Consider the following 23,331-nt stretch of genomic DNA (forward strand, 5'->3'; position numbering starts at 1 on the left):
CAGGTCAGGACCCGTGGAGAGCACCTGGGAACTGGGTGGACGGCCTGCAGGTCAGGACCCGTGGAGAGCACCTGGGAACTGGGTGGACAGCCTGCTGGTCAGGACCTGTGGAGAGCACCTGGGAACTGGGTGGACAGCCTGCAGGTCAGGACCCATGGAGAGCACCTGGGAACTGGATGGATGGTCTGTAGGCCAGGACCCATGGAGAGCACCTGGGAACTGGGTGGACAGCCTGCAGGTCAGGACCCATGGAGAGCACCTGGGAACTGGGTGGACGGCCTGCAGGCCACCACCCATGGAGAGCACCTGGGAACTGGGTGGATGGTCTGTAGGCCGGGACCCATGGAGAGGACCTGGGAACTGGGTGGACAGCCTTCAGGTCAGGACCCATAGAGAGGACCTGGGAACTGGGTGGACAGCCTGCAGGTTAGGATCCTGAAGAGCAGCTGGGAACTGCATGGACGGCCTATAGGCCAGAACCCGTGGAGAACACTGGGGAACTGGGTGGACAGCCTGCAGGCTTGGACCCTGAAGAGCACCTGGGTGTCCTGGAAGTGGCCGGGTGTCCCGTTGTTCTGCTTGGGTCCACCTTCCTACATTCCTGGAACTCTTTCTCAGTTGCTACTTAGAATCTGGGAGCCAGAAATTGCCTCAGGAGTTTCTCAGCTCCCCCTTCCCAAGACAGCACCCTATCAGGGGGGATCCAGCCTCGCCCTGTGGGCCCCAGAAGCACAGTGTGGTCCTATCTTGGCCAGAGCTACAGCTTTCCCCCCTGTCCCCACAGCCCTCCCTCAGCACATCAACCTTGCAGGCTCCTTTCCACTCTGATGGGCTTCAGCTGCCTAGGTTGCTGTGTGGAAGTGGTCTAGGAATTATTCTTGATCTGTTAGCAAGGTTTGATGACATTGTCTGTCTAGACTCTCTCAAGTTTGGTATCTGTGCTGTGGGTTTCTGTTTTGTATTTATTCCCTATCTTTTTTTTTTTAATGCTGAGCCAGCGTAATAATCTGCCTTAGAATCAGGAAGGCCCAGGGGAGGCCTGTAACCCCAAGTAAGCTATTTATTTCTTCTGAGTATCTTTTTGTTCTTCCAATCTATAAACTGAGGTAATAATTAGGCTGTAAATAATTCCTACTGTAAAGCACAGCGGTAAGGATTAGTGACCCTGCGCATAGTAGGTGCTTAATAAATAACTTTCATGTCATTGTCACTGTTTCTCTTTCATCTGGGGGTTTCTAGGCCCCTTGAATGAAGTGCTTTCATTTCTATCAGCCATGCATTCCTAGAAGTGTCCTCTAGCGTCATTTGGAGGTTTGCATGAGAGGATCTCAGTTGGCTCTTGTATAAGAGAGGCTTACCACTGCCAACCCTGTGTGAAGGCCCAGGGAGCTGGCTCCTAGAAAAGTCCAGTGAGTGGTCAGTGTTCCTGGGCTGGACTGGAACCTGAAACCGAGGTCTTCTGACTCTCAGCCCGTTATTCCCATTGGCCCTGTGTTCTTGGTTGCCCAGGACTCCGGACGCTGACCAAAGCATTGCTGATGTCCATAAGGCCCTCACTTTCTTAGCACCTCCTGGGAAGACCACACAGTGGGCTGCTTCAGAGCAGCCACAGCATAGGGACTGGCCTGGGAAGGCATCCAGCCAGCCCATGGTGCCCACCTAGCCAGAGCATCCTTTCCACTGAATGGGAATTCCAGGCAGAGAACAGCAGCAGCGTGCTAATTGCCTACTCAACATGCAGTCTTACTTTCTTCACTGATAAGGGAACTCCAGTTTTATTTGGGTGGTAAAGAATTCTGCTGCCATCCACTCTCTAGCCTCTTTGCAGCTAAGGGTGGCCAAGTGACCTCATTCTGTGTGCAGAGGATCTGCTGGGGACCCTCACCCGGGTACCTGGACCAGTGGTCACCATGCCAGCTGACCGGCATGTCAGTGGGAAGTGGAGGCCGACCACCACTGGTCCTCCCCAGCTTTCTGAAGTGTGGGCATAGGAGTGTGAGCTTCAGCACTCTGCTCAAGCAAAGGCGACCTTGAGGAGGGAAGCCACACACAGGGACAGCAGAGCAGAGAGACACAGCAGTTGGAGGCCCTGCAGATGATGGGGTCACCATGCCTCTGGGAACTACCTGTGCTTTGGTTTCTTTTGTAAGAGAGAAAAGGACTTCCCTGTGGTTTGACCCAAGATTGCTATTATCTATAGCTGAATCTAAGCCTAACAATAAAGAGTCCCTTGAAATGTATTTTGTTATCTGACATCTGATCTAAGGCACAATTAAGAACTCCCCTGATGGTGTTTCTCCTCCAAGCACCCCTCCTGCCGCACATCTTGAGTCACTCTTACATGTGGGTGCTGTGCCAGTGCCCTCCCATCTCTGCTGTTGAGATGAGAGATGGGCTCTGAGGACCTGGCTTCCCTGTGTTAGACTTCCTGGAGACCCCCTGGATAAGGCCACTGGAGGGGGCAGAGCACACAGAGAGAGGCAGGGGACCTCTGGATCCCTTTGGCTTCCATCTTGGTGTTGGGGGGCTGGAGTTGGGGGAGGGCCTGGAACGGTATATGTGGTGGGGTTGGGGTGCCTCTAAACACCCCACAGGAAAAGCCCTAGAGAAGAAATCTCACTCTCCTGCCCCCGGTGGCCTCTGCTCCCTCCATAGGCTCCTACTTCAGAGGACTCAGAGCCACCAAGCAGAGTTAGAGAAGTAGAAATACTCTAGGCTGGACATTTCGGTCACCTGTGGGTTGTGACCCCTTTGTAACAGTGAAAATACATCTTGGTATTAGGAAGGTTGAGAACCACTGCCCTAGAGGGATGGCATTCTGAAGGTTATTAGGAGAGGGGCAGGAAAAACAAACATCCCAGGGGCTGGGCTTACCTCCCCGCCTCAGGCAGGGGCCCTTCCTCTGTGGGTTCCTCTGCCAAGGGCCTGAGCCTGGGCACCCCTGTGAGTATGAGCAGCTATCATGTGGATCCCCTAGGAAGAAGGTGGGCAAGTCAACTCCTTGTCTCTTTGCAGTGCTGCTCCCACAGTGAGGACACAGTACCGTGCTCAGTCCCACAGCCAGACTTCAAGTGTGCTCTGAGCTCAGGACGCAGACAGAATAGTTTCCCCCACGTGCTAGGAACTCATGACCTAGTGAGAGCACTGGCTCACTGGCCAGCGCATTTTAGTGTAGTAGGGTGAAGGCACACATCCGAGTGGCTGACTCACTCTCTAGGGTCCATGGAGGCTTCTTGAAGGAGGTGCTGGTGTGTGATAGAGAGGTTCTAGGCATTATCCTTGCTGAGGCTGTGGGGAAGCTGGCTGTAGCAGGCAGCTCCTGTGGGCAGATGTAATGTGGAGATGGGCCGGACAAGGTGGCCAGGGCACTGAGGGGCCTGGACTGCTGCCTGAAAGTGGCTGCAGGTGCTGAGGTAAGCAGGGCCATGGAGATGACTGGGGCATCTAAGTGGTCACCATGCCAGCTGACCGGCCTGTCAGTGGGAAGTGGCAGCCGACCAGCTGCCCTGCCTCACATCTTACTGAGGATGGAGCACTGCAGGCCCAGCTCTGGTCGCTCCATGTTCCTTGGCCAGAAAGGAATGACGTTCTCTGGGCTTAGAAGTTGAAGACCCCCAGCCCTTGGCACGCCTGCTTGTTAGGGCTTCTCAGAGCTTGAGGCCCCACCCTGTTCCTGCGAGCCTCTGCCCTGGCCAGTGCAGGAGCAAACTGTGCCCTTCACCCCTGCGTCCTCACACTGTCAGTACATGCAGTGGCCAAATTTTCCAACCACCTGGAGACAACCTGTTCTTGGCTAGCGTCACCCTTGTGGTTCTGGGAGCCTTGCAGCGGGGTGCTCCCATAGGCCACCACTGCCTTTCTCTCCCTGCCTTTCTAATACCTCCTTCCTGCAGTCTCAAGCTGAGGACTCTGAGTGTCAGAGCATCATTTATGTGAAGGAGCCTGTTGCCACAGCAACCTGCAGTCTCTGACTGGGTGGTCCACAGAAAGCACTCAAGCGGGCAGCGTGGGGTGGGGAGGCATTTGTGCTTTGCTGGTAGTTCTGGCAGAAGACTCAGCGAGGGGGCTGCACTGGCAGCCCTGAGCTGCCGGCAGCATCGGCAGGCTCTCTGTCCGGGGTCTGAGGCTTACCATGGCTATTGCTGTTTTCCCTGCTGTCTCTGTAGCCCATGTGTTGAAGGCCAGTTTGACAGTTTGTTTGGGGGGCTTCCCTGGATCATGGGCCAGCTGCTTGGAAAATGGCTGGGTTTTCTGGGGACAGAGAAGGGCTGCTGCTGGAAGGTGAACTGAGGATTGTTACCAGTTTGGACAAATAATAAACAGCTGAACAAGGGCTGCAGGTTCAGTCACATCCGAGGCACACAAATGCCCCTTTCAAGTGGGCTGGGGCCCAGAGTCAGCTCTGGCTCTCCTTATAGACTGCTGTGGTCCTGTGGGGCTGAGTGACGCAGGCATACCATGTCCCTCGGGGTTTGGGAAGAGACCACAGAGTGGCACCCACAGAGCAGGCATAGTGGTCAGACCAGCTGTGCAGCTGCCTTGCGCTGCCCTAGGGCTTCTAGAGGCCCCGGAGCAGCACAGTGGGGAGGCCTGGAGAACAGGCCACCAAGGTGCTACTTACTTCACTCCTACTTCACACAAAGCAAACCCTTATTTCTGTGCATATCACTGTGAGAGTTGGCTCTGAAAGCCACTGTGCTAGATGGTCTCTGTGAAGCCCTCAAAATCATCATTGTAAGATTTTGTGATTAACTGTATAACTTAACACATTACAGCTCTTTGGGTGCCTTAGTTTTTCTAGATGTGATTCTGAGCAATTCAGAAATACAAAGGTTCTCAGTCTTTGTTTCTGTCCCAACCCACTTCAGCCAGATGGCCCTTCCCCAGAGTCACAGGGCCTCACTTTGCCTGGATCCCAGGTGAGAGGCATGGGGAGTGCAGAAGTGCCTGCTGTGTGGCCCTGTGCTCGGTGAAGAAGGAGCTGAGAGGTTTTGTGGGCAGTGTCCATAGGGATTGTGGTTTGGCTGGGCAGGAAGGGGGTGGTGTGAGTCACTCAGCAGCCACTGGGTCCTGAGGAGCACTTTGGGTTCTGAGTGACAAGGTAGTGCCCCATTCCCCAGGACATACATACGCCAGCAGGAGGACAGACAGTAAACAGACAGGCAAGGAGCCACTGATGACACAGGTGCTGGCAGGTTTCAGAGGGTGAGGTAGACAGGGCTGGGGTGTTGGACAGGGCTGGGGTGTTTTCTTAGCTAGGTCTGTGGAGCCTTCCTAAGACAGTGCATGGAGCTGAGGTGGTGGCAGTCCTGGGACCCCCATTAAGGGGTAGATCTTGATTGGAGCTTGGATGGATCTGAAGGAGGAAATCTGAATCTAAGTTCTGGGGAGATCTTTGAGCAGGAGGAAGAGCTAAATGGCAGGGCCTCAGGGGGAGATGCACTTTCTGTGGGAAGCAGGTGGAGATGAGATGTGTTTGGGGTTATGGTGGCTTATTGATGGGTTTGAGGGTTAAATCAGAGAGAGGAACTGGCTCAAGGAGGGCTGTGGGCCCTTGCCCTGAACTACCACATATGAGAAGCAAGAGGAGGCTGGGGCCTGGTTATGGGAGGCAGACTTAGTCCTGTTCCAGAGCTTCTAGCTCCCTGATGGTCCTTTGTTCTGGGCCTGAGCCAGGGCATTTGATTGATGCCTGGGACCTGTGATGGCTGGGTCCCACAGAGGTAGGACCTGTGATGGCTATCCCATGGAGCCTGTGGCACAGATGCTGCCAGGGTGGGTGGGTGCCACCTGTGCAGTCTCACAGGGTGGGTGGGTGGGTGTCACCTGTGCAGTCTCATGGGGTGGGTAGGTGTCACCTGTGCGGTCCCACAGAGTGGGTGGGTGTCACCTGTGCGGTCCCGAGGGGTGGGTGGGTGTCACCTGCTTGGTCCCGAGGGGTGGGTGAGTGCCACCTGTGCAGTCCCACAGAGTGGGTGGGTGTCACCTGTGTGGTCCCACGGGGTGGGTGGGTGTCACCTGTGCAGTCCCGCGGGGTCAGTGGGTGCTGCCTGTGCCATCCTACGGGGTGGGTGGGTGCTGCCTGTGCCGTCCTACGGGGTGGGTGGGTGCTGCCTGCTTGGTCCCGTGGGGTGGGTGGGTGTCACCTGTGCGGTCCCGCGGGGTCAGTGGGTGTCATCTGTGTAATCTTGCTGTGTGTGGCGGCTGCTCCTCTGCTCTAGGTCAGGCCTAAGGGGCCTTCTTGTTTCCTGCAGCTCCCCTCTGTGGAGTATTTTCTTCATGACTGCTCGGCCCCAGCACTGGCCCTGCTTTGGTACAGGTCTGGTGAGCTAGTCTCTCTTCACTTGTGGTACAACGTCTCACAGGGACTGGAAAGCCTGCTACAAAATCCTTGAAAACATCATTGGTAAAGTGGGTTTCTAATTCACAGAAGCCATCTAGCCCAGTCTCTTAACTCTGTCCAGAAGATCATTCCACAATATCCTCACCAAATGGCCCTGATCTTGATCTCTCACACCACATAGTGCTCCTGACTTCACAGTGTAGTTTAATTTTTTCTCTACAGCTCTGAGTTAGAACTTTCCCAATGCCAGGCATCCTTGGAAACCCTCCTAAATGACACTGCCTCAGCCCTGCAGAGGTGCATGGACCCTTCTGGTTGACACTCAGGTTTTAAGACACAGAGGATGGAGCTTGTGCCCCTTTGCTTCTGGACAAGCCACTTTCCAGGCTTCGTTCTTTATTCTCGTCTGCATGTGACCATGACTTAGAAACTTGCAACCCTGGTTACCGCCCACTTCAGGAGCCACTGTGCTTTGTCTTTCTTAGATTCAAGGCCTGAAAGTGAGCCCAGCTCCCTGGCTGCAGCGCAGTGTCCATGGCATGCCCCAGACACTTCTGTCTGCCATTGTGTCTGTCTCAGGTGAAAGTGGTGCTGGCTGGGAGGGTTGGGAGTAATTTCCTTTTCTCAAATGGCTCTTATTTCCTAAAAGTCTCTTCAGCTGATTTCATTTTTAATTGAGTGATCTCTAAGCTTTGACTAGAGCAGTATATAATCATTTGGAATCCTGAGCGTAGGAAGTGTCCCCTCTGCTCTCTGTCACTGAGGTGTCTAGTGGCCCTGCGTGACTCATTCTTATTCTCTGCCGTATCTACCGCTGAGGGAGGAACTGGCAACACTGCTTCCAGGGCCCTGGCCTGACTTGGCTGAGGTCAACAAAGACATTCTGCATGCCTGATAGCTCCCATCTCCTGCTCAGGAATTGCTATAAAGGCCATCAATCCAGTGAGTCCTGTACTTTAATAATTATTACAAAAAGTGAATGATGCCAGTGCAGTAATAGCAGGGCTCCAGATTGAGAGGGGGAGGGTCTATAGGTACATTTGCTTATAAAAGGAACCCTCAGAGCCAGCAAATCTACCTGGACTTAGTAACTAAGCACCTCTAAGGGGTAATGCTTCACAGAAGAGTGAAGGTACACTGACTCCATGGGGCATTCTGCACAGCCCTGTCCCAGGCTTAGGAGAGGCAGCCCACCTCCGGGGACATGCACTTGGGGCCCAGGTGTTCTGAATGCAGAGGGGGTGATGATGGGCAGGGTAGGAAGCAGTGGCCCTGTAGGGTGGCCCTGCCCTGGGCTCAGGCCTGTGCTATCATCTGTGAGAGCTTCCCAAGACCTGCTGGGAGGGCTGCTGTGTACTTGGGAACTGTGCTTGGCTGTTACTGGGTCTCTGTTCTCATGATTATCCCTCTCTGAATGGGGATTAGCTGTGTCACAGCAGCACCTCAGACACCTCCTGAGGCGCCCTCCTCTGTACCCCACATCTCCCCCCTTCTTGGTCAAGGCTATACGTTTTTCTTAGACATAAGCTGGGACTGACCAGGGAAGCCCTGAAGAAGTGAGGCAGCTCGCCTCGGGGATGGGTCTTTCCCAGTGTTTGCCAGTCTTCCGTGGAGGGCCGATGGGGGCACGTGAAATGAATTAAAGGGTCATTTCAGGAAAGCAGCTTCACTGCTTCTTGGGCCTTTTGAGACTCATGAATAGCTCAAGTCTTTACATAGCAAAGGACAGACATTAAAGTTAGGGAGAAAAGGGACAGAAAATGTAGGGTGGATGCTGTGTAGGGGCATGGGGTGGATGTGAGCGGCACTGGAAAGTCAGGAAGAGATGGGAAGGGGGGTCCATTCTATACCGTGAGGTCTGTGGGGACAGCGTCCATTTTGTTCCTTGGTGTGGCCTCAGCCCGCAGCACCTTTTTTTCTGCCAGTCACTTATCCCACTCACCAGAGAGTACCTACTATTAACAATTTGTAATGTATCTTTTCAAAAACTTAAAATGTACATACCTACATGGAATCATACCACATTGTTCTGCAGGACGCCCAGCAGGCCGTCCGGCCAGTGGAAGGAAGAGCATGAGTGTGAGCACCCACCAGACTGAGCAGGGGGCTGGAAGGGGCAGGGCTGCCGTGTCACAGAGGTCTGGAAGAGCCGCAGCAGGCTGGTGACCAGGCCAGGGCTTTGTTTGTTGTTGCCCACAATCCATGTGGCAGGGCCACACAGGCCGGCAAGAGAGGGGCTACCGTGGTCCTCCTGCATGAGCACAGGCAAGCGGAGATCTGGGGTCAGTGCTGAGACTCATGCAACAATAGCTGCCTTCTGTTCATTTCTTTATTTAATTTAAAAAGCCATGTATGCACATGTGGCAAAACGTTTAAGTCAATGGAAAATTGAACACCTTATTTCTGCCAACCCCTTATCCCACTCACCAGAGAGTAGCTGCTGTTAACACTTTTCTTATGTATCCTTTCAAAAAAATGTAATGCATATTCAAGCATATATTTTACCCAAATGGAATCATACTATATTGTTCTGAAGCTTGCTTTTTTCACCTTAATAATATGTCTTGCAGTTCTTTCTCTGTCAGTATCTATAAACCTTTCTCATTCTTGTTAACGGTTGCATAGCTAAAATCATAGATTCTTCAAGCTAGTTGGAACTTTCAAATCAATGTGATCTAATTGCCTCATTTAGCTAGAACCTGGAGAGGTGAGGTGACTTGCCAGAGGGCACAGTGAGTTAGTGAGAGGGAGGGATTCCTCTGAGAACTGTTTAGCAGGAAGAGCTTCAGAGGGGCTGGACACTGGGGATGACAGAGGAACGACCATTACTGCCGGCTGCATTTCCTCAGCAGCAGCATCTGTGCCCATCATTCCAGGCTGTTTGCAGCAGGGGAAAGGAGGGAGGCTGGGAGAGAGGTCGTGGTAGCCCTCTGCACACGCTATAGTTGAATTCACAAGGTGACTGAGTGGAAATGTTATTCTAACCGGTAGAAATGTGTGTTCAAGTTTTAGTAAGAGGCCCTCTGTCCCGATTGACAGAACAAAGCACTCATTATTTGGAGCGCAAGTGTCTTCCTCTAAGTCACTAGATTTTGGTGCGTTCTTTTGTAGTTTCTGGCATTGGAGCAGAACTTGGTGGCAAGTGGTCCTGGGCTGCATTTCCTGTCCCCACCCCCACTGCTGCCTGTTCCCTCTGGCCTCCCACCATGTGACATAGGTCAGTGGGACAGAAGAGTGAGGAGCGCCTTCTAAAGGCCCACAGGGCTGTTCTGCCTCTTGCCACACTTAGAATGGGCAGAAGATGGGACCTGCTGCCTCCGAGGTACTGAAAGACCGTGGCATCTGTGTGCAGGTGAGAGCTGGGGGCCATGGTCTGGGGTGCATGTGCCCCCCAGCATTGCCCACTTGCCAGGGTATAGGATGGGAAACACAGACTAGAAAGAGCACTTCGTCCTAGGACATTAGCTTTACATGAAGCTTTGAGGGAGAAATGCTATTTTTATATTAAAGCAAACACTGATATTATCGGCTAGCATGGAAAAGTCAAGTTACTTTTCAAGATAAAACAAGCAATTTCAAAGCGATTTTACCCTTCCTTGCCTCCAGCAACTTCAAGCTTTAACCCCTAGACCCTGGAGGTTCTCTCTCCTCTGCTCTTTGGAACTTTGTTGAAAAGTACTTTAGTTAGATTGGGGTAGTTTTCTTAAGAAAGTGGAAGTTTTTCTTAATGATACACATGGTATAGAACTAGGATCAGGAAATGGCAGGACTCCGGGCAGCTGCAGGCCAGGTCTGTGCTCCCGCTGTGCCGCACACCTAACTCCCCTCTCCCTGCTTCCCCACTGTGCTCTGTGCTTTTCTCTGACCTCTCAGAGCCCCTTCCACATGACTTCAGTCTGCCTCAGCTCTCATCCGCCATGATGACTTCCTCTTGTGTTACCTCCATAGCCACCTGGCTGCTCTGTTTATTCCCAGAAGAAATATAATTGGCCCAGCTCATCTTCCTATACCTGGTCACAGGTCACCAAACAGGCTTTGGCTAAGCTAGCCTCTGATCAGATCTACTGGAGTGGGGAGCTCAGGGTCATCTCACAGGAGACACGTTTCCCTGCTCCTCCCCTTCTGGAAGGGCAGGAGTGGGTTAGGAGGCTGGCTGATCCTAGGTATGGACTAGCACATGATGCTTCCCGTCGAGCCGTCTGTGGCACAGTGGAGAAGGGCAGGCCTTCAGAAAGGAAAACAGTGGTGAGTGGTGGAGGTGTGCACCTCACCTCATGAAACTTCTTTCCTAGGCCCTCTCTCTTTCAGCGAGCTATGGTCTGCCTATTGCTGTGACCCAGGCTACCACTGAAGATCTTTTAACTCATAAGAAGCTTGTCAGCATAGACAACCTAAATAGACAAGTGGAGGAGAGTCAGATAGGAGCTGAAGGAAGGGGTAAGTGGGGCCCTGATGTTCGACCCACTTTGTTAAAAGAGTGGAGTTGGCAGGCCCCCTGCAGGTGCACCAAGTCCCACAGACACACCGCTCCAGCAGGGCTAGCGTCTCTATACATCAAGGCTGGCCATGTTTCAGGAGCCATTAATCCTCTTTGTATCCCTTAAGTATTATGACTGTGGACAAGGTTCTCTTCCCAAGAATGTCATGATATGAGTAGATAACAACTCTGAAATATTTTTCTTCTTTTGGATTAATATAGCATGATACTGTAAGTTAATGGGCTGGAGATAGGGTGTTACTCTTTTAACTAGGACATTTATTAACAGAACAAACCTGCTTTTTCATCTGATTTTATCCTTTCCTATTGCCGTAAGGGTCTCGTGGAAAAGTGATGTCATGGAGAATAAGCACACTTATTGAAATTGTGTTTTAAATAAAGGTGACCATCTGCTCACTCAGGCAAAATGACGAGCTTCTTTATTTGTAGTTGGTTTACATAGGGAATTTTGTACATGTGCACAATACAGCACTGACCTCATTGGTCCATTTAAACATCATGTGACTACCTCATGATTAGCTTCCAATAATCCACTCAACATATACCTTTAGACATAACACTGTCAACATAACCCAATTTAACATAACTTAATGGAGAACATGTTGTCAGCCATTACTTCTCTGTTCTTATCTGATGATGCCTGAGGCTAGGGAGGAACAAGGTAGACTGAATACCTGCCCTTGCTGGCCTTGCTGTTTGGAGGCTGTTACTTCAGATCTTTAAACAAGGCATAAAGAAACTTCTTGGACATACAGGAATTTGTGTGCAAACCTCTGCTCCCATGTAGGCCTTAAGTCAAGGGATTTTTGCTGGAACCTTTTATAAGGAATTTTCAGGCTGGACTTCTCAAAAGCCTTTCACGAGCCCAAGTTTCATCTGTGCCATTAGATACCTGTATGCATTGGGTAAATTCCTCTTCTCTTGAGGTCCCCAAGCACTTTTCCATTCCCAGACCCATCAGCAAGTGACCTTCGTTACTTACCACAGATCAGGAAAGGTTACTGATGGGTATCTGTCCAGTTTTCCAAAGGGCTTTTTTATTGGCCTTATAAAGTCAACCTTAATTCCTTAACTCAGTAAATGGTATTCCAGCTGAAGCCTTGGTCATATTAGGCCCACAACAAACCTGGCCACATGGGATTCTGCCTCAGTTTCTCACAAGTATGCCTGCACAAAGTCTTTTCCCTGCTCTGTCTCAAACGGCTTTTTTGGCCAGAGGTACATAGGTGTTTTGCCTATACTTTTTTATTCTTTACTGCCTTTTTACGGAAGGACTTTTTTGTACTCTGTTGTCTGACACAGAAAGTATAGGCAGTCTGGTTTGGAGAGTCAGACAGGCCTGGGTTTACATCTTACCTCTACTACTTGCTGGCTCTGTGACCTTGGACAACATTCTCCATCTCTGTGAATCTGTTTTCTCAACTATAAAAAGGCGATGATGTTCCCAGGCTTCTCTGGCTAATAGGATCTAATGGGTTGCTTGCATTTGGCACTGAGGAGCTCTCTCTGTTCTGCCCTTTTTCCAGTTGGCCCCCTGGGCCCTGGGCTTGCTATTTGCTCTGCCTGAAATGCTCTTCCCTCTCCTCCCTCCTGGCCCTCCAACTGTGTCTTACCAGCTTGGACACTATAGCACAGGCGCCTTTGCCCTGAATGTCCTGGTTTTTGTCCAAGTAGTATCATGGTCCAGGAAGAGTCTTTTAACCTCAGTCTCTGTCTGTAGAATGGGGCACGTGGAAGTGATCTTACTGGGTCTCGGTAAGGACTATGCATGGTATGTGGAGAGCACCCTATAAAAGCTTTTCTCGCAAGCATTCTGCTTTGTTGACCTCCTTCTGGTTTTCTCAGGCTCTGGTAGCTCTAGATGAGGACCCTCAGGTCTGCAAGGCCTGGTGCAAGGTCACTCCCCAGCCGCCAACTAGCTCACTGTCCCCCAACTATCCTCCAGAAGTGCGTCTGGAATGAGGCTCTCCCTGCTCTTCTTCAGAAAGGCTAAATGTTAAAAAATGTGAACACATGTAGTGTTTGTTTTGCTGCTTGCTTCTCCCTCTGAGATTCCTTTTCTCCCCAGCTGGGAAGTCACCAGTAACAGACATGGTTACTTAGTGGTGTAAATAAGCACTTGAAGTGTGCCAGGCACTGTGCCAGGCATGTTTCCAGATGGAGTCCTCACCACCTGCCCTGCATGAGGTAGGCAGTGTTACCGTCACTACTTCATGGACAGGAGGGTCCCGCTGAGAGAGGCCGTGTTACAGGCATGGCTGCCACTCTAACCTCAAGCCGGTTAGGTGTGTGGCTCATTCTGCTTTCACCGTGAGCCTCTCAGCTGCTCCGCTGCTCTGTTGCTCAGCGCTCCTTAACCCCACGTTGCCATCCTGTGAGCTGAGTCTATTTCTACAAAGCCTAAGACTTCCAGAAGTTTCCTGGGTCTACTTTGTATTCAGGATCTTTGCCTATATGATGTGCCTTCCCCACTGAAATATCCACTGCTTGAGGACAGGATGGAAAAAATTCTCAGTTGATGTTTTTGTGTAGCTGTGAGCACAGAAAGAGTCTGTGCATTAATGTGAGCCCATGGCCCATGTTCCTCTCCAATGCTGAGAACAGACAGGACTGTCTTAGAGGATACAGCAGGCCATGGCAGGACCAGTGGGACGTAGGGTGGACCCACGCTGTGTGCTGCACCCCCCCCCCATCTCTGCAGAGTGCTGAGCCACTGTCTGCAGTGAAGAAGAGCCCTCTCACTGCCACAGCCCTCTCCGTGGTGCCCACCAGGACTGGCTGGGTCCCTGGGATTTGTTCCTCCAGAGCAGCCTGTTTGGAAGGCAAGAAGACAACTTGACAGCAAGAACAAGCGTTCTTCAGGGTTTGGCTTTTAGTCCCCTCGTCTCTGCCAGTGTTTGCATCGAGTCTTGATCGACATCCTGGTGATACTGCCGTGTCCCTAGAAGACACTCTGAGTTTACGATGACTCACTCCTTCCCAGCGCTCAGGCTGGCTTCCCTCACTAGCTGCTGTGCCCTCAGCACCCTGGCACAGGCTGGTGCCCGTCGTGTGTGCATCCTGAAGGGAACGTCCAGCCCAGTCTCCACGGTCCTCACATGATGCCTGCCCACCCTGGCTCCAGCATCCCTGACCGGAGCCTTGACCAGTGAGACGTGCTTCCTAGCATGGGCCTCTGCCCTCTGTGGCTCCCAGCATAAGGCAAGCTTTTTAGGACATTTCCCAGACTCTGTAGTTACTTACTCTTTTGCAGAAGAGCTTTTCTCATTGAAGTCCCTTTTGTAAAAAGAGGCCACATCAGTAAGAACTCTAGATTGTAAGTGGAAAAAAAGCCACAATGCAAATGATTAAAGAGAGAGAGAGGCTTACTGCTTCACACAACTAAAAAAATCCAAAGACAGGTTTGCGTTTTGGCTCTTGTAAACCCAGGTCTTCTGCGAGGTTGTGAGAGGTGGTCTTTTTAGCCCTTTCAGCTCTGCTGCCCCAGTGAGCTCTGCTCCCAAGCCCCCCAGTGTGGCCACTGGCAGCTTTAGGCTCACAGCATCATAATGCCCAGAGGACTGAGCCCACTTTCGTAGGGGTGGAAATAGAGTCCTATAATGGAGCTGGCTCTCATTGCCCCTGAGTAAGAATAAGGGGCTTTTCTTATTCTTGTCCCTATGGCCAAGGACACAGACACATTCCCTGGCTCAGCCTTGATCACTAGCAGCATTACCTGAAGTACCAGGGCTGAGCTGGGGGACTATTCAGAAGAGAGAGTCAGTAGATGCTGCATGGCAGAAGCAGCAGCTGCCTGCTGTGCCGGCTGAGCCTGAGGTCAAGATGTGGGCTTCTGTCTCCAGGAAGGACAGGTTGGGTGTGCTGGGTCCCGTCAGTGAGATGTACCTCACAGGAGAAAAGTAACGCATGGGACCACCAAGAACCAGCTCACTCTGACAGCAGGAGTCCAGACACAGTCTCCAAGGAAGTTACTCTGGAATCCTATCTGATGGGTGAATTAGAGGAGGGGGCTGTTTTCCAGGCTGGAGGCCAGCACTGGCCAGGGCACATCCGAGTGTGCAGGCTTGGGAATAGCTTAATGTACGTCTGTAGAGCAGCGTGGGTGCACGCTCAGGAACAAGCAGGTGGATGAGGGCTTTGCCTCCTGGCCGAGATGTGCGGGCCTGTCCCGAAGGTGCAGGGAGCTGGAAAGTGGCAGCAGAAGAGTAATGAGGTCTGATGCGTGGTACAGAATTTAGCAAGTGGGGAGAAAAAACACAAAGCTAACAGGATTTTCTGAGAAAAAGATCACAAGGACCTGAAATAGGGCATTTGAGAGGGAAGATGGAGAGGAAAAGAGAGATTTGGTGTATTAATGAGGTAGAACAGCAGAAATTTGTGACCCTTAGGCTAATTAGTGAGTGAAAAGATGAGATTCTGAAAGTTCTGACTGGAATAGCTGAAATCAGAGCAAATAGGAAAGTCTCCTGCAACTCAGTAACAAGAGACAGGTGACCCTGCAAGAAGTGGGCACAGGACCTGAATAGACAGATTTCCAGAAAGTATGTGCCAGCCAACAAGCATCTGAGACGGTGTGTTAGCCATTAGGGAAATACTCATCAAAACAGTAAGAGGCCACTTCACATCTTCTAGGATGGCTGTAATTTTTTTTTACAAAGAAAAATAGTAAGTGCTGGTGGCTCCTGTGGCTCAGTGAGTAGGGTGCCAGCCACATATACCAAGGGTGGCAGGTTTGGACCCAGCCCCAGCCAAACTGCAAAAAAAAAAAAAAAGCCCGGTGTTGTGGTGGGCATCTGTAGTCGGGAGGCTGAGGCAAGAGAACTTCCTAAGCCCAAGAGCTGAAGGTTGCTGTGAGCTGTGATGCTACGGCACTCTACTGAGGGCAATAAAGTGAGACTCTGTAAATAAAAAAAGAAAAAGAAAAAGAAAAATCGTAAGTGCTGGTGATGATATAGATATATTTGAACTTGCATGTTGGTGATGTTAGAAAAAAATTGTGGAGCCACTGTGAATAGCAGCCTGGCAGTTCCTTGAAAAATTAAACAGAATTGCTATATGATCATTTCTACTTGTGAGTTTAAGTTTATGCCACAAAGAACCGAAAAAACAGATTTGAACAAACACATGTACATGAATGTCCATGGCAGCACTGTTCACAAATCCAAAAGCCAGAAACAGCCCAAATGTCTGTCGGTTGAATTGATAAACAAATGTGGTGTATCTGGATGGTGGAATATTATTCAGCCATAGAAAGAAATGCTATAATGTAGATGGATCTTCAAAACATTATGGTGAGTAGAAGAAGCCAGCCAGGACAGATAACCCACAGAGACAAGCAGGCTGGAGTTCCCAGGGCTCTGGGGAGGGAGGGGTAAGGAAGGGGTTTTGCTTTGGAGTGATGAAGATACTTTGAAATTAGACAGAAGTGGTGATTGGGCAGCATTGTGAACGTACTAAATGCCACTGATATGTTCACCTTAAAATGGTTAAATTTATATTATGTGAATTTCACCTCAATAAATGGTACTTCTTCAAAACGAAAGAAATAGGTAAGATAGGAGGAAATAGCACATTGTGTGACACGCGTGGAGGGGCCTGCGGGGCATTTGGGTGCAGTCAGACATGGAGATAGGGCTCTGGGCATCACCAGCAGCCTTGTCTCAGGCTAACACGTTTCCTTTCATGACATCCCAACAGCTCAGGGCAACAGCTCAGATACATGGTGACTGCCTTTCTGAGCCTCATTTTGTAGGGTCGATGACATTGTTCTGGGTAAAGATTGTCCAGGCGATTGTTAGGTAGATGCTAACAAAACAGCATCAACTCAGAGGTTCTCACTGTGGTCTTAATGTTCTTATGAGTGACTGAGGTGAAGATGAGGAGACTGCTCATCAAATCTGCCAATTTCCCGAAGGTTGGACGGATCGTGAGTGAGTTGAATAACCATCAAGGCTGCTGGCTGTCGTGGGCTGCCCAGAATTAATTTTCCTTCCGTTAATGTCAATATCTGGAATTGAAAAAATTCAACACAACTTAGTGACCTATTGCAACATTTCCAATTCAAAAGTGAGTTAATGTGGTCTTTGCTTTGAACCTTTTTGTATAAAACTGTAATGTTGGAAATGGAATAGAACAGTCGAGGAGAGGCTACTCTCACTGTTCCTCCAGAATCCGGCCCCTGATGGATAAAGTTTGGTGGACCTTAAAAAGAAATTCAGTTTAATATGGAGGTATATATGATGAGGTTACAAAAATTGCTTTTGTCAGGTTAAATTTTGCGTTGCAGCTGTGTCCTTCACCCAGAAAGTGCGACATGTTCTCATGGAATGTACCCATGGGGGGAACATACCCAGCCCTCCCCCATTTGAAGTTAGTTTTTCTCTCATGTGGGCATATAGCTGTTAATCCATTAGTTTGAAATTGGTATTGCATGCGTACAATGCTTATTTTTCCATTCTAATGATACTTGGCTTAGGAGAATACGTTCCAAATCCGTCCAGGTTGTTACAAAAGATACCAAGGCTCTACCTTTCTTATGACCAAATCGTGTTCAGTGGTACACATGTGCTACAATTTATTAATCCATTCATGTTGAAGGGCACTTGGGTTGTTTCCACATCTTTGCAATTGTGAATTGTACTGCTATAAACATCAAATACTTATGTCCTTATGGTAAAATGTCTTTGTTCCTCTTGGGTAAATACCTATAATGGGATTGCAGGATCAAATGGAAGGTCTACTTTTAGTTCTTTGAGGACTCTCCATACTTCTGTCCATAGAGGCTGAACTAGGTTGCAGTCCCTCCATTGGAATATCTGGATTTTCATTTGAAAACTTTCCTCTTCTCTTCCCACAGCCCATGAATTTTTTTCATTGAGTGAACCCAATGCTAATTCTCATGTGTTCCAAAGTGAGCAAGTGGCTGGCTCAGATTACATGACCCCGTGGGGGGCAAAAATACAAAAAAGAAGTTTGGGGACCTGGGAGAAATAATATTCCTTGGACTTCAAAGAACACAGTCCTTTTCTTGTTTCATCCATCCATCATTCTTGTTCTAAAGAGTTACCCTTCCATAGTGTACCATAAAGGCGGTTCTGTTTTCCCAGTGTACGTGGACTATGAAGCCCATGGCTCCCAACAGTGCAGCCGTCTCTCAGCCACGAAGAGAGCCAGGCTTAGGATGAACCTGACCTAAGGACGGCAGGGCACAGAGCAGACATAGCCACACTTTTGGTGACCTTGTTGAGCCCCTTGATTTATACAGCACCACAGGCCTTTGCAGTTACTGAGCCCTGTGGCCCCTTGCGTTGTTCAGACTACTTGGTTTCTAGCCGTCTGTTGCTTGCAACCAGTAGTGACCTGATTGTCACAGTGATAAATCAGCCTCTCAAGATCTCACTAGACCTGATAATTAAATTGTATGTTTATTAAATTGTTACGTTGGATTTGGCAGGAATAAATGTTGGATACTTTTTCCTAAAAACTCACTGCACACATATACTTTGTAGCGACATGAATTATAATGGCCTTGGAGCTCAATGTGACATAGAGTTAGGGACCTCATATTAAACCCCAGCCTTCTCCTTTCCTACCTCTGTGGTCTGAGCCCAGGTTTCATCATCTGTGAAATGGGGGTGACACCAGCCTTCCCTGTGTTATGAGAATGAAATGGAATACTAGTTTGTAAGTTACGCAGCACAGCGCTTGGCTAAGAGTAGATGCTGGTGGCAGGTGGTAATGTGAACTTTTAACTTTAAGAAACAAAAAGCCAAACTCTAATTAGCTTAACCAGTTAAGAAATGTATAACAGGAGACCCAGGATGGTGCAACCTTTAGCTACAAACTGCCCATTTCTCTCTGATTCCCTTGGTTTTGCTGTCCAGTGCTGTCTGTGTCTCAGAATTCCCAGCAGTTGTCCTAAGTTTCATTCATCTGGACTGGACCCACAATGGTCACTCAGCAGTCTTGTGGCCAGGGGACTGAACGCGCTGGTTGTCCTGACCTCAGATGTGTCCTGCCCCCTGGGATCTGAGGTTGTAGTCCAGTTCCCTAGAGCCACATGGGTTCCCCCAGGGAAATGGGAGCTATCAGGGGAGGAGAAAAGGAATGGGTACGAAAGAGGCCACAAGAGGTCCGATGGAGCCGTCTTGAAAGCTATGTCCCTGCAGATGCTCTGTGTGAGAGCAGGCTTCCTGCTCCAGCTTGGACTTGGGTTCCATTCTGGAACACACATCAGCTGAGCCTCTTTCTAGATAGTGCAGGCAGAATTTGAGGAATGTTTGAAACCATGTTACTAGAGAAAGGGTTTGGAACTGTAAGAGAAGACTCAATGGCACTGCGGTGACTGGAGAGTGACGGCATGCGTGAGAAGACCCGCAGTCACTGTCACTCACTGAGTGCTCCCTCGTCACTGGCCACTGTGCCAACATCTCTGCCCACGTCGTCTGCCATGCCCTTCAACAATCCTTTGAAGGAGGGACCAGACCACTAGGTAGTGGCTCTTACTGCCCTTCTTTGATGGATAAAGAAACTAAGGAATGTGGAGGTTACGTAACTAATCTAAAGGCATAGAACTAGGAAGTGGAGAACTCAGGATTTAAATTTGGGTCTCCAGCTCAGGCTCTCCTGAACTTAGAACGGTGATTCTCAACCTCACCTGCACATTTGAATCCCCTGGGGAGGTTCTTTGAGAACTGATGCTGAGGGCCCACCCTCAACCAATACTGAGAGTCTCTGGGGTGACCTCAGGTCTGATGTGTGAAGGCAGCTCAGGCGTTTCCAGTGTGCAGCCAGGGTTGGGGACCACTGGCCTCGAGTGTCAGCCAGTGGAGGCCACAGTACCTCTGCCTTCCTGAGCCCAGTGGGAATTTCATATACACAGAGTTGCAGGTATAAAGCAAAACATCAGGGGCATAGAAGGACTGTGGTGAACAGAAGTGCAGGACCCAACTAGGGCTTGGAGACAAAGCCCGAGAGGCCTCCTCCTCAGACTGCTGTGGACTGCTGCAGGCTTGGAAAAAGCAGTGTGGACGGGGCCTGAGGGATTCTGCAGTTCTCACAAGCTCCCAGGCTGTGTCGATGCCACTGCCTCTGGAGCCGTCCTTTGAGGAGCAGGGCTGTAGATGGCCATGCTGCCCCGGCTGACCAGGTGGAGGTGCAGTTGAGAGCTGGCCTTCAGTCCCCTGTAAGGACAGTGGGGGCAGGCTTGTGGCTGCCTGCCTGGAGGCACGTCCATCTAGTGGATATCTTCTGAGAGGGACCAGAGAGCTGCTCTCAGGAGTATGGCTGGGCTCTGTCTTGAGGGCTGAGAATCTCTGAACACAGGAACACTTGAGTACAGTGTTGTCAGGCCCACCCGTGCAGTCAGCCTGCAAGCAGGACTCCAGGAGCAGCAGAGAGGAGGCGTCTCACTGATCCTCTGTGGCCCAGGGGCAGCCTATTAGCCCCATGGAGAGAGTGTCCATTCCTGGGCCCCAGTGGCCATTCTGCATCCCCAGGGATCACCGCTGTTGTTCCTTAACCATGGAACATATTTCTAGGGTTTGGGTTTATCTGTGAGACTTCGTACTCTTGTGCTTTGTTGCAGAGAACCCCCGTAGCTCAGAGCACTGAGGCCCTGTGTAATCTGTGCAAGGTTGATCACCTGTGTGAGGCAGAACTGGATTGAAGTTCACATCTCTTGATTTTTTTAATTCTTATTTTCTGTTGTGCTGTGTATTTCTTTTTAAACTTTTTAGATCTTCATTTAGCCAAATATGTTTTCACAAATGTAAGAAACCAGATAACAAGCAGCACAGACGTGTGGCTGGCTGCCCGTGTTGGTGAGAATAGTCCTGCTGTGCAGAGGCCCGGCCCTGCCTCCGTCCACACCCTACCGGCAGGGTGAGTTGCTGGTAGATTATCTGCCGATCCTGTTTTCTCCCAGCACCCTCTGAGTTCCCTCCCCGTCTGCCCTCACATGCTTGGGTCCATCTGGGTTCAGTGCCGCTCTGCACTTGGTGGCTGCTCACGGCTCTGTGCCCTCCTTTTGCCTCAGCTTGGCTCCAGAGGGTCCCATCCTAGTCTGCAGCCTGGGTCTGCAAGGCTTACCTCTCACATACCGTAGCATATTTCTAAAAATTGTTTCTCCCATGTTACCTTAACTGGGACTTTGATCTTTATCAGCTGCTTCTTCCATGAGATTTTTTCCTTGAACAACCCCACTTTCTGAGTTCACCTTTTCTGGTCCCTTCCTGCACATTCAAACACAAATCTTTTCTTCAGCTCTCAGGGCAGTGCCAGGGAGTTGTCCTTCCAGCCCTGGTTTTCCACTTGTATTGCGAATCACCTGGCTTCTTTGTAAGGAGCTGTACAGTCAGCCAGCCAGCCCTTTATAGTCTCGACAAGTTCTTGTGGCTATGTGTCTTTTCCAAGGCACTAGGCTAAAGCACCTGTGTGTGTGTCCTTTGAGGCTTCTCTTCCACTAAAGGATGGGTTCTCACCCAAACCCCGTCTCAGCTACTCACAGTGGGAAAGAGCTTTGGGGTGAAATTCAGTACCCATCCTAAGGTCTGAGGGTAATGTTTAGCATTCATTATGAATCAGATTTTTTAAAGAACATGCAGCTATTACTAATTTACACAGCTTAACATTTATCTACTGTCCTGTGACGTGCAAAGTGTGTGTGTCGTGTCATATGTACACCAGGCTCTGTTTTTCTGCCTTGTAAGGAGAGTGTAGTAAGTCGCCCCCTTCCAGCTGCACATGAAGCAACATACACACACCCTAGAAATGACCAAAAATTAGACGACCCCAGAAGAGGCACAGTCTAGAAGACTAAGCTCTGAGCTCTAGACCCCTGTTAATGGCACCAAAAGAGAGACATACAGGGACATACAGGGATCTTTTCTATCTGCCTTTTCACAAATGCAAATACTTCTGAGAGAGTCTCACCTAAAGCCACTCTTGCTAACACTGTAATTAGCAGTTCACACATCAGCAAGGTTCAGACGGCAGCCAGCCATGATATTTAGAAATAGGACATGGGATAGCTGTCCCAGGAATGAGAGGTGCCTGGAAGGGGAAGAATGGGTTGCCCTAGAGGAGGAGGAGGAGAGGAAGGGCATGAGCTGGGGCTTGGCACTACGGGGCGTATGTTTCAGGAGACTGGCTAGACAGGAGACACATCATGTGGGGAATGGACTGGACCAGCTTAGGCCAGAGGTGATACGGACAGACCAGTCTGGAGCGTGTCTGACCCAGAGTGAGCTGAGTCGTGACACCTTCATTCATCTCTCACGTGTGCACCGGGCAGGCCTGGGGCTGGCCAGGCTTTGTCATTAAGCTAAAGAAAATGACCATGAGCACAGGCAGTTCCAGGTCTTAGCCAGGGAAGCTGGCATGTTAGCAGTGCAGTGTGGGGCCTGCCTCTGAAAAGTGTGTCATAGTCCAGAGCACCAGGAAGGAAATGATTACTTCTGCCTGGGAGAGGGCTGATATTGTGCAGCAGAAAGCATGTTGTTGCTGGGTCTCAAAGCATGGACGAGAGTTTCTCAGGTAGACAGGGAAGAAATAGCAGAGGAAGCAGCATACAGGGGTCCTCAAACTTTTTAAACAGGAGCCAGTTCACTGTCCCTCAGATGGTTAGAGGGCTGGACTGTGGGCCCCGGGACGAGTCAGCTGCTAAGAAGGACAGACAGCAGTGGCAAAAACACCAGCGGGCCGGATAACTGTCTTAGGTGGGCTGCATGTGGCCTGCGGGCTGTAGTTTGAGGACGCCTGATCTAGAAGAACCTCACAGAGGTGTGAAAGATGTCTAGGCATCTTAGGGAAAAGACAGAGCTTGCAGGGACAGGGCCAGAGTCCTTTATTAGAGAGGCTCCACCTCAAAGCGCACTCTGCAGGCAGTGAGTGGGACTTTGAAAGCTTTCAGCTGATCTGCATGTAAAGCAGAAGCCCAGGAGGAGCCTGGGCTGGGGACGTCGCGGCAGGGGCCAGATGGGGCTGTGCAGGAGGCCCATCCTCATACTCAGCGTGCTCCCAGGTGATGGAGCCCTAATGAAGGCAGTGCCGGTGCAGAGAGAGGGCGGATTCAGGAGACGAGCGGGAGACAGGGTTATCTACATCTGATTGCCAGGTTGAGGCGGGAGACCCGAGGGACAGGAAGTAATGGCGAGTGACAGGTCCAGGAGCTGGATGAGTAAGAGAGATGGCTCATCAGGTCAGGGACTGCAGAAGTGGAGAGAAAACCAAAAGATGGGGGTTTGGAGGAGGAGGAGAGTTCTGGAAAGAGACTATCTGACAAAGGGGAGAGAGAAAGAGGAGTGGGGTCGAGCTCTTAGTGGAGCACCGTTTCCCAGTGGGGCTCCAGAGCTCCAGCGAGGAGCACAGGCAGACACAGGCAGAAGCTGTCCAGCGGCCATCTCGACATCCCCACCATTGTCTCGTACATAACATTTCAAGCTCACAGGGCCATGACAGAGGCCTCCCCCCTCTCCTCCTCCCCCTCCCC

At 50.5% G+C, this 23,331-nt stretch overlaps 1 protein-coding gene across 1 annotated transcript in view; it reads left to right on the forward strand.

Annotated features, from left to right (window-relative positions):
• Positions 1-23,331, forward strand: part of CHCHD6 (coiled-coil-helix-coiled-coil-helix domain containing 6) — a 263,209-nt gene that overhangs the window by 185,427 nt on the left and 54,451 nt on the right. The gene's annotated exons all lie outside the window — the stretch shown is intronic.

This window comes from Otolemur garnettii, unplaced genomic scaffold, assembly GCF_000181295.1.
Source record: "Otolemur garnettii isolate 467f Iridium unplaced genomic scaffold, OtoGar3 scaffold00101, whole genome shotgun sequence".
Lineage (NCBI taxonomy): Eukaryota > Metazoa > Chordata > Mammalia > Primates > Galagidae > Otolemur > Otolemur garnettii.